At 51.3% G+C, this 12,500-nt stretch overlaps 1 non-coding gene and 1 pseudogene across 1 annotated transcript; both read right to left on the bottom strand.

Moving 5' to 3' along the window:
• The window catches only part of LOC126475534 (large subunit ribosomal RNA), a 5,068-nt pseudogene extending 4,870 nt beyond the window's left edge, over nt 1–198 (bottom strand).
• A 188-nt stretch (nt 199–386) lies between these two features.
• LOC126476382 (5.8S ribosomal RNA) lies at nt 387–541 on the bottom strand. The gene has a single exon (XR_007586924.1). It is a non-coding gene; the product is annotated as a 5.8S ribosomal RNA (ribosomal RNA).
• Between the last annotated feature and the right edge of the window lie 11,959 nt (nt 542–12,500).

Below are 12,500 nucleotides of genomic sequence, written 5' to 3'. Positions count from 1 at the left end.
GACTTGGGCTCGGCGCGAGGCGTCGGGGTAGTGGACCCTCCCAAACACCACATGCCACGACAGGCGGCAGCCTGCGGGGTTCGGTGCTGGACTCTTCCCTGTTCGCTCGCCGCTACTGGGGGAATCCTTGTTAGTTTCTTTTCCTCCGCTTAGTAATATGCTTAAATTCAGCGGGTAGTCTCGCCTGCTCTGAGGTCGTTGTACGAGGTGTCGCACGCCACACCGCCAGCCGGCTGTGCACGCTACCGAGTAAGTACCGGTATGCGAACCGCCAGGCGACGGGCGCGCATCGCACGTTTAAGGAGACGCGGCCGGCCCCACAGGCGGCCACGACACTCCCAGGTCTGCGAAGCGGGGCAAACGCCGCGCGCTTCAGTATACGTAGCCGACCCTCAGCCAGACGTGGCCCGGGAACGGAATCCATGGACCGCAATGTGCGTTCGAAACGTCGATGTTCATGTGTCCTGCAGTTCACATGTCGACGCGCAATTTGCTGCGTTCTTCATCGACCCACGAGCCGAGTGATCCACCGTCCTGGGTGATCTTTTCATAGTTTCCACTATCTCTTTCAAGACAGTTGCATAGGCGGGACTGAGGCGTGTGGCGGCCCCTGTTCCAGCGTTCAGTGTCCAACGGCCTCACGGCCGATGGGCGTCGTACGGCTCCACACCGGAGCGGACAGGCACTCGGGCGAAAGTCATTCAAAACCGGCGCCAGGCGCCAGGTGCCGCAGGCCAGCCGCTCCAGCGCTTCAGCGCTCGTACCACACAACATTGCCGTTAGTTTTGAGACGAACGCGTGGTTCCGCACGCGGCGCACGGCTACTGCGAGCCGTACAGGTAGCGTGTTGCGCGACACGACACGCACATCGAAAGACATGCAGTCTAGTCGGTAATGATCCTTCCGCAGGTTCACCTACGGAAACCTTGTTACGACTTTTACTTCCTCTAAATGATCAAGTTTGGTCATCTTTCCGGTAGCATCGGCAACGACAGAGTCAATGCCGCGTACCAGTCCGAAGACCTCACTAAATCATTCAATCGGTAGTAGCGACGGGCGGTGTGTACAAAGGGCAGGGACGTAATCAACGCGAGCTTATGACTCGCGCTTACTGGGAATTCCTCGTTCATGGGGAACAATTGCAAGCCCCAATCCCTAGCACGAAGGAGGTTCAGCGGGTTACCCCGACCTTTCGGCCTAGGAAGACACGCTGATTCCTTCAGTGTAGCGCGCGTGCGGCCCAGAACATCTAAGGGCATCACAGACCTGTTATTGCTCAATCTCGTGCGGCTAGAAGCCGCCTGTCCCTCTAAGAAGAAAAGTAATCGCTGACAGCACGAAGGATGTCACGCGACTAGTTAGCAGGCTAGAGTCTCGTTCGTTATCGGAATTAACCAGACAAATCGCTCCACCAACTAAGAACGGCCATGCACCACCACCCACCGAATCAAGAAAGAGCTATCAATCTGTCAATCCTTCCGGTGTCCGGGCCTGGTGAGGTTTCCCGTGTTGAGTCAAATTAAGCCGCAGGCTCCACTCCTGGTGGTGCCCTTCCGTCAATTCCTTTAAGTTTCAGCTTTGCAACCATACTTCCCCCGGAACCCAAAAGCTTTGGTTTCCCGGAGGCTGCCCGCCGAGTCATCGGAGGAACTGCGGCGGATCGCTGGCTGGCATCGTTTATGGTTAGAACTAGGGCGGTATCTGATCGCCTTCGAACCTCTAACTTTCGTTCTTGATTAATGAAAACATACTTGGCAAATGCTTTCGCTTCTGTTCGTCTTGCGACGATCCAAGAATTTCACCTCTAACGTCGCAATACGAATGCCCCCGCCTGTCCCTATTAATCATTACCTCGGGTTCCGAAAACCAACAAAATAGAACCGAGGTCCTATTCCATTATTCCATGCACACAGTATTCAGGCGGGCTTGCCTGCTTTAAGCACTCTAATTTGTTCAAAGTAAACGTGCCGGCCCACCGAGACACTCAATAAAGAGCACCCTGGTAGGATTTCAACGGGGTCCGCCTCGGGACGCACGAGCACGCACGAGGCGGTCGCACGCCTTCGGCTCGCCCCACCGGCAGGACGTCCCACGATACATGCCAGTTAAACACCGACGGGCGGTGAACCAACAGCGTGGGACACAAATCCAACTACGAGCTTTTTAACCGCAACAACTTTAATATACGCTATTGGAGCTGGAATTACCGCGGCTGCTGGCACCAGACTTGCCCTCCAATAGATACTCGTTAAAGGATTTAAAGTGTACTCATTCCGATTACGGGGCCTCGGATGAGTCCCGTATCGTTATTTTTCGTCACTACCTCCCCGTGCCGGGAGTGGGTAATTTGCGCGCCTGCTGCCTTCCTTGGATGTGGTAGCCGTTTCTCAGGCTCCCTCTCCGGAATCGAACCCTGATTCCCCGTTACCCGTTACAACCATGGTAGGCGCAGAACCTACCATCGACAGTTGATAAGGCAGACATTTGAAAGATGCGTCGCCGGTACGAGGACCGTGCGATCAGCCCAAAGTTATTCAGAGTCACCAAGGCAAACGGACCGGACGAGCCGACCGATTGGTTTTGATCTAATAAAAGCGTCCCTTCCATCTCTGGTCGGGACTCTGTTTTTTTTTTTTTCTTTTTTTTTTTTAAAAAAAAAAAAAAAAAAATCTTTATTCATAACATCACATTACATTATTCATATATAACCCACTACCTAACTACATTAGCGGGTCTTACTAATGATACAATTATACAGTTAATGCAGCTTATTCTACACTACAGGTACTTCTATTAGTTTTACTCTAGTCTAACCGCTATGGGATTCTAAGCTACTTAATCTAAGTCTACATTCTACCTGCAGCGTTACAGGTGTGCCAGTGCTACTATAAACCTACTGGTGTTGGCCACAGCCCACTGAGCTAATCCCAGTGGGCGTGCCCCTGGCACTGGGCTGGCCTTAAGTTGGTGTCGCTGCAGTCTACTCTAGGTATTATTCTATCTTCTACATCTAAACTAATCTAATCTAAATACATGTCACAATTGGTGTGCGGTCAAATCCGGTGTTTTGTACCCCCCTCCCTCCTAGTCCAAGGTAAGGCGGATTCCAGCCGTATGACGGCTGGCCAGGTCCCCACTTGGCGGTACAGGAAGGGTGTACTAGTCTAATTCGGTGAAAAGTGTTGGTCCTTCACTGACGGTTGTCCCTAAGAAAGTTCTTAATTACTTTCTTTGATATCACATCAGTAAGGGTATTTAAGATGTTGAAAGTGTTTTCACTTCTTAGTATGTGGTACGTGTCCCTGTTTGGTAGTTGTTGTCGTAGATCCTGAGCCACATCATCGAAGAGGTGGCACTCATACACCACATGTTCTGGGGTACCTTGCACAGCACCACAGTCACACGCTGGTGTAGCCCGTTTCCCAAACCGACATAGGTATGTCGGGTATGGTCCATGTCCAGTAAGAAAGTGCAGCATTCCTCTTGTGGGTGTGAAAAATGTAAGTTTTAACCTTTCCTCGATATCTGGTAGCAGTTCATAAGTTCTGCGTCCCGTATCCTCACTACTCCATTGATTCTGCCAAAGTTCAATTCCCCTCTTTTTGATTGCATACCTGTCCCCCGCGTAGACCCCAAGTATTTCCCTAATTTTACCCCTGTTTTCCTTCTTCACCCAGTACCAGGCGGCTTGCTCCCTAATTTTTATATCTAATGGACAAATTCCCATTAATACTAATAGCGCTCCTCCTGGTGTCGTTCTGTAAGCCCCTGCTGAACGTAGTAGCATGTTTCGCTGCACTCTTCTTACGGCCATGGCAGGCATGACCCTCGTGAGTCTGTGTGCCCAGACTCCTGATCCGTATCCTACTATGGAGGTCAGAATACTATTGTGATATAGTTTTATTAAATTTGGTGGCAGGTGGAATCGTTTGTGACCTATTCCAATGAGGTTATTTAGTAAGACCAGTGACTTTTGGGATACGGTGTCAACATGTGATGCAAAATTCCACCTCTCATCGATGATTACTCCCAGGTATCGGGCCTCACGGCGCCGAAGAACTGGCATGCCGTTAATTCTTACTGTGGGATTTCTGACCAATTGGCCTTTGAGAAGCAAATATGTTGACTTGTTGGGCGCAATAGTCATTTTACTTCTTTGGCACCACGATGTAAGTACAGTTACGGCTCTCTCCACTTTCGGTTCTAGATCCTCACGGCTACGGCCGCCGACCAGCAAGAGGAGGTCGTCAGCGTATGCTATGACCTCTAGCACATCGTTACAGTTCTTTAGATCTTCAAGTAGGGGCTCCATGTTTATGTCCCAAAAGAGAGGTCCCAGGACAGAGCCCTGAGGACATCCTTTGGTCACAGTTTTCCTGACCGTGCCGCTAGGGGCCGATAGCCAGACCTCCCTGTCTACACAATAGCTCCTCAGACAGCCGTATAGTAGCCCTGGACAGTTCTTTTCCCGCAAGCGGGAAAAGAGTGAGGGCCACCACAGGTTGTCGAAGGCGCCACTGATGTCAACCATGATGCCGACGACATACTTGTGCGGGGCAGAGCCACAGACCTCGGCAGCCAGGGCGATTGCGTCAGACGCAGAGCACCCAGGCCGAAAACCGAATTGTCTGTCGCTCATCCCACACAGCATGCGGTGTGCTGTCAGTCTGTGTGCTAGTAGCCTCTCAAAAAGTTTGCCCAGTACGTCTAGCAGACAAATAGGTCTATAGGACTTAATTTCAGTAGGATCTTTGTCTGGACTCTTTTTAATTATTATTACATTTGCTTTTTTCCAAATTGCTGGGAATTTCCCGAGTTGTAGGCACTCGTTGTACAACTTTGTGAGAGGAGCTACGAGCTGGGGGGCAAGGAATTGCACCACTTCCGCAGTAATGCCGTCCGGGCCAGGAGCTTTGCCCTTTTTAAGGGCCTTTATTTGGGCAGCGACTTCCTCTTCAGAGAAGGGGTAAGTTCTTATGTTATTGTTGTAGTCCCTTTGGTCTTCTCTTCTTATTCCTTTCTGTTCATCTGTCTCATTTTCTTCCACGTCGTCAGGCAACAGGACCCGGAGGAGGGCCTCGGCAGTTTCCTGCCACGTGCCCGTCATCCGGTCCCCGTCCCTGACTGTGGAAAGCACCATAGGTGATCTTATTTTCTCTCTTACTAACTTGTATGGGACTCCCCAGGGGTCCGTAGCCAATTGGCTTTTCACATAACTTTCCCAACTTCTAAGCCTGACAGCCCTGAGCTCCTGTTGGAATTGATCCTTACTCTGTCTGTAGATCTGCAGCCATCTTTGTTTCTCTCTCCAGACGACACTCCGCTGGTAGTACCTCCTCGCCCTCCTTACAGCCTGGCGCATCTGTTCTAATTCAGCCGACCATGGTGTGGGGGTGGCCGCGACGGCTCTCCTCCTGGTTGGTACTGCGGCTCGCACCGCCCTGGTGATAGCCTGTACCAGCTCTTCGGCGTATTCGTCTACGTTTTCATCACCCTCCAGCAATGTCGGGATGTTGCACTCCTCCGCGAGACGGTCCCAGTTGGCTTTATTATAATTGAACTGTAGCTCCCACCCTATGTCCCTGTGGCACTCCCTTTCCCCAATATTGAAAGTAATCAAGTTATGGTCACTGGTGGTTGCTCTGTCCCACACTTTCCAGTTGTTGACTTTTGTGATGAGATTTGGTGTAACCAACGTCACATCTATATTTGTGCCATCTCCCCCACCGCCTGTATAGGTGGGGGGGTTCCCTTGTTGGTTTGCAACCACCAGTTGTAATGCCATTATTGTCTCTTCGGCCTTTAGCCCTCGATCATCTTGAGTGCCACTGAGCCAAAGGGGGGATTTTGCATTTATGTCTGCCGTCACTATCATCCTGCGTCCCCGCAGTGCCGTGGCAACCTGTGTGAGTATCTCCAAGAACTCATCTATTTCTCGCCCATATTGAAAGTATATGTTTGAGATGTAGACCACTCCTGTCGATGTTTGGAGTTCCACGACATTGCAGTGTTCGCTTGAGAACTGCGCGAGGACCGTGGTTCTGAATGATTTGTTGGTAATTATTATTGCGGCTTTTGGCTCTACTCCAGTGTATATTATTTGCCAATTGGCAGCCATGTATGGGATTCGTCCCGCTTGAGAGTACGGTTCCTGTAGACAGAGTACATCTAGACTCTTCTCTTCCACCACCCTCCGAAGTTCCTGTGAGACTAGTTTACTGTTGTGTGCGTTTATCTGACCCACGTTTATTTGGTTCACGTGGGAAGTAGGTATGGATATGTGATTCTGGCCAGTTTTTAGACCAGTCGTGAGCTACTCTACCATTGGTTATTACTGCTTGATAATATAATTCTTCAATATTGAAATTCTCGTTACGTCTTTCAAATACCTTTTTGACTAGATCTCGCAGGGCTCCGAAGTCGGTGGGGAGATTCATTGTCTTGAGCTGGATTCTATCCACAGCCTCCATTACTGGGAAGGTGACATCTCTGCCATATTCATGGCCGACACGTACCACATGTCTTAGTGCCGTGGTGAGGATTGCCGGCTCCTCCAATCTGGAGAGTTGCAGTGCATGCTCCAGGTTGGGGTATATTCGTTGGGGGTCTATTCCCATTCCTCTCTGGGTTGGTGAATCAAGGGATGAGTTTGTGCTAGTCACTTCATCAAACTGGACTTGTGCTGTATTTATTGATTCTTTGCTATGTGGAAGCGAACTCCCAAGCACAGGATGCCTTCGCGGCCGAGAAGGTTCTTGGTTCGACCTAGGTCCCCAGCAAGGAGGAGAGGGAGCTTCTTCTTCCCACGGATCTGTTTGTACACATACATCTTTCATTATTATAACCATAGATCGTGGTTGGATGACTTTTTGTAGAAATTGTTTAAATTTGCTTGCTCTCAGAGCGTCCCTCAACCTCTTGCTTGGGGATTTCCTTTTAGGCTTCCTGAGTTCTGTTATGGACTCAGCCATAATCAATTCGCGAAATTAACCTTTGTTCCAACATCCTGTACGTTGGGCAGTTCCTTCCAGTGGTGTTGCACGGTTTTCTTCCTCTTTTTGTACATGGGATACAGGTTGCGTTTTTATTACAATTTTTTCTTGTATGGTCTTCTGCCCCACACCTGGAGCAGGCCGGCTTCCTTTCGCAGTGCTTATGGACATGATCCAGATCGCCACAATTGTGGCACCGGGGGACTACTAAGTAGTCTCTGACATTAATTGCGTGAAACCCTATGTATACTTTGCCCATAGCGGTTAGTTTGCGCCACATCTTACCAGAAACCTCAGCAACGTGATGGACGACATCTCGTTCCCGAGGCCCGGTTTTAAAACGCAGCTTGAAATCATTTTTAAACGTTTCCCACTCACAGTCATTAAAATTCTGGTTATAAAGGGTTTCATAGATGTCACTTTCGGTCAATGCTACAGGTACATCATACAAGATAACTAATGGATTTCTCTTTTTGAGTGGTTCACACTTTACTGCCTTTTTTAGTTTATTGTTATTTAATATCTTGTCCCTATCTTCCTCTGTGGCAAGATCCACGATTACCACATTCTTGGTAGCTTTCACTTTGTTCACTTTAATTTTGTCTTTTGCCGGGTCAATGGTAGTTGTGAAAATTTCTTGTACTTTTTTGATGGTCTGTCCTGGTAATGGTCTTAGAAAGACTGCCGTGTCTGGTTTCTTCGAAACCTTGGCAATCGTTTCCTTGGTTGTTTGGGCCTTCGTGGCGGTTTGCGCCACCACTCCAGCCCATGTCTTAATCGGTTGTTGTCGAAGTCTGGTATTCTCTTTCTCCAATTCTTCAAGCCGCCCTTCTAGCTTAGCATGTGCTATGGCCCAGGCAGCGAGTTCATTCTTTATTGCCAGGACCGCAGCCTGACTAATCTTTCCGTTTTTGACACTGGAGTCAAGAATTTGACTGATGCGACAGTGTCTTTCATACACGTTCTCATCTTCATGTCCCACTTCCTCCTGTGAGGTAGGGACAGCAGACATACTCGCCCTCGATAGCGCACTCGAGTCACTCGTCTCTTGGTCAGCCATATTTGTTGACGAGTGAAAAAAGGTTGGGGGCCCGTCTCTTACCCCGGACCGGCTCCTCTGGCATGGGGGGGGACTGTAGCAGCTCGCCCACCGACCTCGCCCCTAGGTCAAGGGCACTCCTGAGCTGCAGGGTTCAGCGCGCCGTTGCCAGCGCACTGGTCCCCGTCGAAGGCCTCGTCGTCGACGATTTCACTCGACGCTCCTCGGCAAGTGCACCCCGCACTCCGGAGAGGCGGATGCACCCCTCGCCCTTCGCCGCCTACTAGCCCGAGTTTCCACCGGAAGGCCAAGGACCCACTCCTACTCAGGTGGTGGGTCGGTCCCCCAGTCGTTCGGCGGTCTGGGCCCATCTAACCTAGCCCAGGCGATGTCACCACCTCCTGGGATTGGCAGAACACGCCCCGGTTACCCAGGGGCGCGGCGAAGCACCCTTGCCGACTCGCGCCGCGATCCCACGCCGACAAACGAGGTCGCCGGCATGCAGAGCACCTGCTGGTCTGTGCCCTGCGAACAGAGAGGGACTGGTGTTCGGTCCCTTGACACAGCTCCCCCTGTGCCACGCACCCTTCGCTTTCGCATCGGGTTGGGTCGCAGCTCTCCCTTTTGTCGCAAGGCAGAAGCCAAGCTTAACATCTGGCACCACGGGAAGGCGGAAAGAGCCACTTGGGAAGGAGAGGCTATATGAGACGCTTCACTTCCCCTGTGAGGACGGCCGCGGCACACCCGACTGGAAAGCGATACGCCCCAGTGCGAGCTTCCGTGCCCTACGACGCGCCGGCAGCGGGCGGGCCCGCCCCGAAACGCGCCGTCAAACGACTGACCTCACGCCAGACTCGGGACTCTGTTTGCATGTATTAGCTCTAGAATTACCACAGTTATCCAAGTAACGTGGGTACGATCTAAGGAACCATAACTGATTTAATGAGCCATTCGCGGTTTCACCTTAATGCGGCTTGTACTGAGACATGCATGGCTTAATCTTTGAGACAAGCATATGACTACTGGCAGGATCAACCAGGGAGCTGCGTCAACTAGAGCTGAGCAGCCGGCCGCCCGGGAGTGTGTCCCGGGGGCCCGCGCGAACACGCAAGCGTCCGCTCAATTATTCTGCAAACAGGAGGAGGCTGAGCTCCCCTGCACAACACACCTCGAAACCCTCTCAGGTCCCGGCGGCGCGCAGCGCCGTCCTAAGTACTTGGTCGGGTTCGAGAGAGGCGCAATCGCCCGGAGTTAGGCGAGTAGACGCTTTAGGTGCGACCACCCGTGCTCCCAACTGAGCTTGCCGCTGCCGACAGAGGCCCGGGAGCGTGCTGTCGTGGCATTGCCGGCGGGAGACAACACGCGCCACCTACGGTGACCGGCAGCTCCAACGCCGGCGCCACAGAAGGACAAAAGCCCCACTTGGGTGCCGAAGCGAACTCTCCCAGCACAGCGCACGCGCCAACACGTCCGCACAGCTGCGATACAAACCACCTGCGAGAACCGCTGGGGCGACCGAGCAGCAGACGGCGTCGCGGCGCCGAGCGCCGGGCGGCGGCGCATCCTCAGCGCACAAAGTCCTCAATCGGACCAGCACACTGCAGATGGCCACCGCGCTTCGCACCGGGCCCGCGAGGACCTACTTTGGCCGCAAGGCGCCGCGAGCAGGGGGCGCCGGCGCGCAGCTGCGCCGCCTGCCGCGTCCGTCGGCCGGCGCGCCTGCCACTGGCCGCCCCCACCAGCCGGCTGTAGCGCGTGCGCCCACGCACCGCGCTGCCAGCACGCCGGGCGGCCCCCCCTCACCGGCCGGGGACGGTCCCACCCAGCCACCGCCGCGTATCGCCTCACACCCAGATCCCCTTTCACGTTCGTGGGCATGGTGGGTATCCCTGAAACAACCGGTTAATAGCTCGACCGATCGTCGCCAACACTGATTCACCTCTAGCGAGAACAACCGCACCACAACGGGTTACCAGTTGTTCATTTGCGTAACGTCACCAGCAAACGTACACGTCCATCGCCATTTGCAACGAGTATTGCATGCCTGTGTCAGGTGTCACAACACACTACGTCTGCCCACATAGACGCAACAACATGTGCACGCCTAGAGAACACGTGGAAGGTCGACCCCGTACGTATGCGGTGTCCATTGCGCGAACGACTGTCAGCCGGCCTCTGCAGCATGTCGCAGATGTGGAACACGGTGCAACATGCTATCACGGTGTGTGAGAAGAGACGACTACGTCCGAATACACGCTCCACTACATCAACAGACTGCTCATGCTGATCGCCATCCAGGGCGTCCGTTCCTCCCACACGTCTGTATGGCGTACCACACTGCAATCCAGCTCTTATAGGGAGACGACACGTAGCTGCGTGCACAATATTAGGACTGTATGGTCCGCCGTTGCTAGGCGCAGTCGTCATACGGCCACATGTGCCACGATGTATCATTCAGTACATACGGACCAATGTGCAGTACAGTTTGTGGGTTTTGCGTACATCGGCGGACAGGTGACAGGCCGTACCACAACGTAGGCTGAGTACGTCGGCATGCGAAGGGCGTTGAACATGCAAACTTCTCACCGACCAGCTTGCGAAGGCAGGGGGGAAGGGGGGGGGCATGTACGTCCTGCTGCTATCCACATTACAGTGTATAGCAGGAGCATGTGGAAAGTCAGCAACACCTGCAAGGTGTTTAACATGACGCGATACACAGGGGACCGGGCAGTGCGAGTAGCGAACTATATTGCGAGGGTTGCGGTTAGGCAACACTACACTAATTTAACGAGTTGCATAACAATTACAGAGCAGGTTCAGCGACAACGTGCGTCAGGTTAAGGCGCAATATAGTTTTGGTTACGGCGCACTTTAGGTTAGGTTAAGGCATATTATAGGTTAGGTTAAGGCATATTATAGGTTAGGTTAAGGCATATTATAGGTTAGGTTAAGGCATATTATAGGTTAGGTTAAGGCATATTATAGGTTAGGTTAAGGCATATTATAGGTTAGGTTAAGGCATATTATAGGTTAGGTTAAGGCATATTATAGGTTAGGTTAAGGCATATTATAGGTTAGGTTAAGGCATATTATAGGTTACGTTACGGCACAACATGGGTTACGTTACGGCACAACATGGGTTACGTTACGGCACAACATGGGTTACGTTACGGCACAACATGGGTTACGTTACGGCACAACATGGGTTACGTTACGGCACAACATGGGTTACGTTACGGCACAACATGGGTTACGTTACGGCACAACATGGGTTACGTTACGGCACAACATGGGTTACGTTACGGCACAACATGGGTTACGTTACGGCACAACATGGGTTACGTTACGGCACAACATGGGTTACGTTACGGCACAACATGGGTTACGTTACGGCACAACATGGGTTACGTTACGGCACAACATGGGTTACGTTACGGCACAACATGGGTTACGTTACGGCACAACATGGGTTACGTTACGGCACAACATGGGTTACGTTAAGGCACAAATTAGGTTAGGTTAAGGCACAAACTAGGTTAGGTTAAGGCACAAACTAGGTTAGGTTAAGGCACAACGTAGGTTAGGTTAAGGCACAACGTAGGTTAGGTTAAGGCACAACGTAGGTTAGGTTAAGGCACAACGTAGGTTAGGTTAAGGCACAACGTAGGTTAGGTTAAGGCACAACGTAGGTTAGGTTAAGGCACAAATTAGGTTAGGTTAAGGCACAAATTAGGTTAGGTTAAGGCACAAATTAGGTTAGGTTAAGGCACAAATTAGGTTAGGTTAAGGCACAAATTAGGTTAGGTTAAGGCACAAATTAGGTTAGGTTAAGGCACAAATTAGGTTAGGTTAAGGCACAAATTAGGTTAGGTTAAGGCACAAATTAGGTTAGGTTAAGGCACAACGTAGGTTAGGTTAAGGCACAACGTAGGTTAGGTTAAGGCACAACGTAGGTTAGGTTAAGGCACAACGTAGGTTAGGTTAAGGCACAACGTAGGTTAGGTTAAGGCACAACGTAGGTTAGGTTAAGGCACAACGTAGGTTAGGTTAAGGCACAACGTAGGTTAGGTTAAGGCACAACGTAGGTTAGGTTAAGGCACAACGTAGGTTAGGTTAAGGCACAACGTAGGTTAGGTTAAGGCACAACGTAGGTTAGGTTAAGGCACAACGTAGGTTAGGTTAAGGCACAACGTAGGTTAGGTTAAGGCACAACGTAGGTTAGGTTAAGGCACAAATTAGGTTAGGTTAAGGCACAAATTAGGTTAGGTTAAGGCACAAATTAGGTTAGGTTAAGGCACAAATTAGGTTAGGTTAAGGCACAAATTAGGTTAGGTTAAGGCACAAATTAGGTTAGGTTAAGGCACAAATTAGGTTAGGTTAAGGCACAAATTAGGTTAGGTTAAGGCACAACGTAGGTTAGGTTAAGGCACAACGTAGGTTAGGTTAAGGCACAACGTAGGTTAGGTTAA

The sequence above is a fragment of the Schistocerca serialis genome, chromosome 4 (genome assembly GCF_023864345.2).
Source record: "Schistocerca serialis cubense isolate TAMUIC-IGC-003099 chromosome 4, iqSchSeri2.2, whole genome shotgun sequence".
NCBI classification, from domain to species: domain Eukaryota; kingdom Metazoa; phylum Arthropoda; class Insecta; order Orthoptera; family Acrididae; genus Schistocerca; species Schistocerca serialis.
The sequence above is the reverse complement of the archived record's forward strand: the minus strand, read 5'-3'. Positions and strand labels throughout refer to the sequence as shown.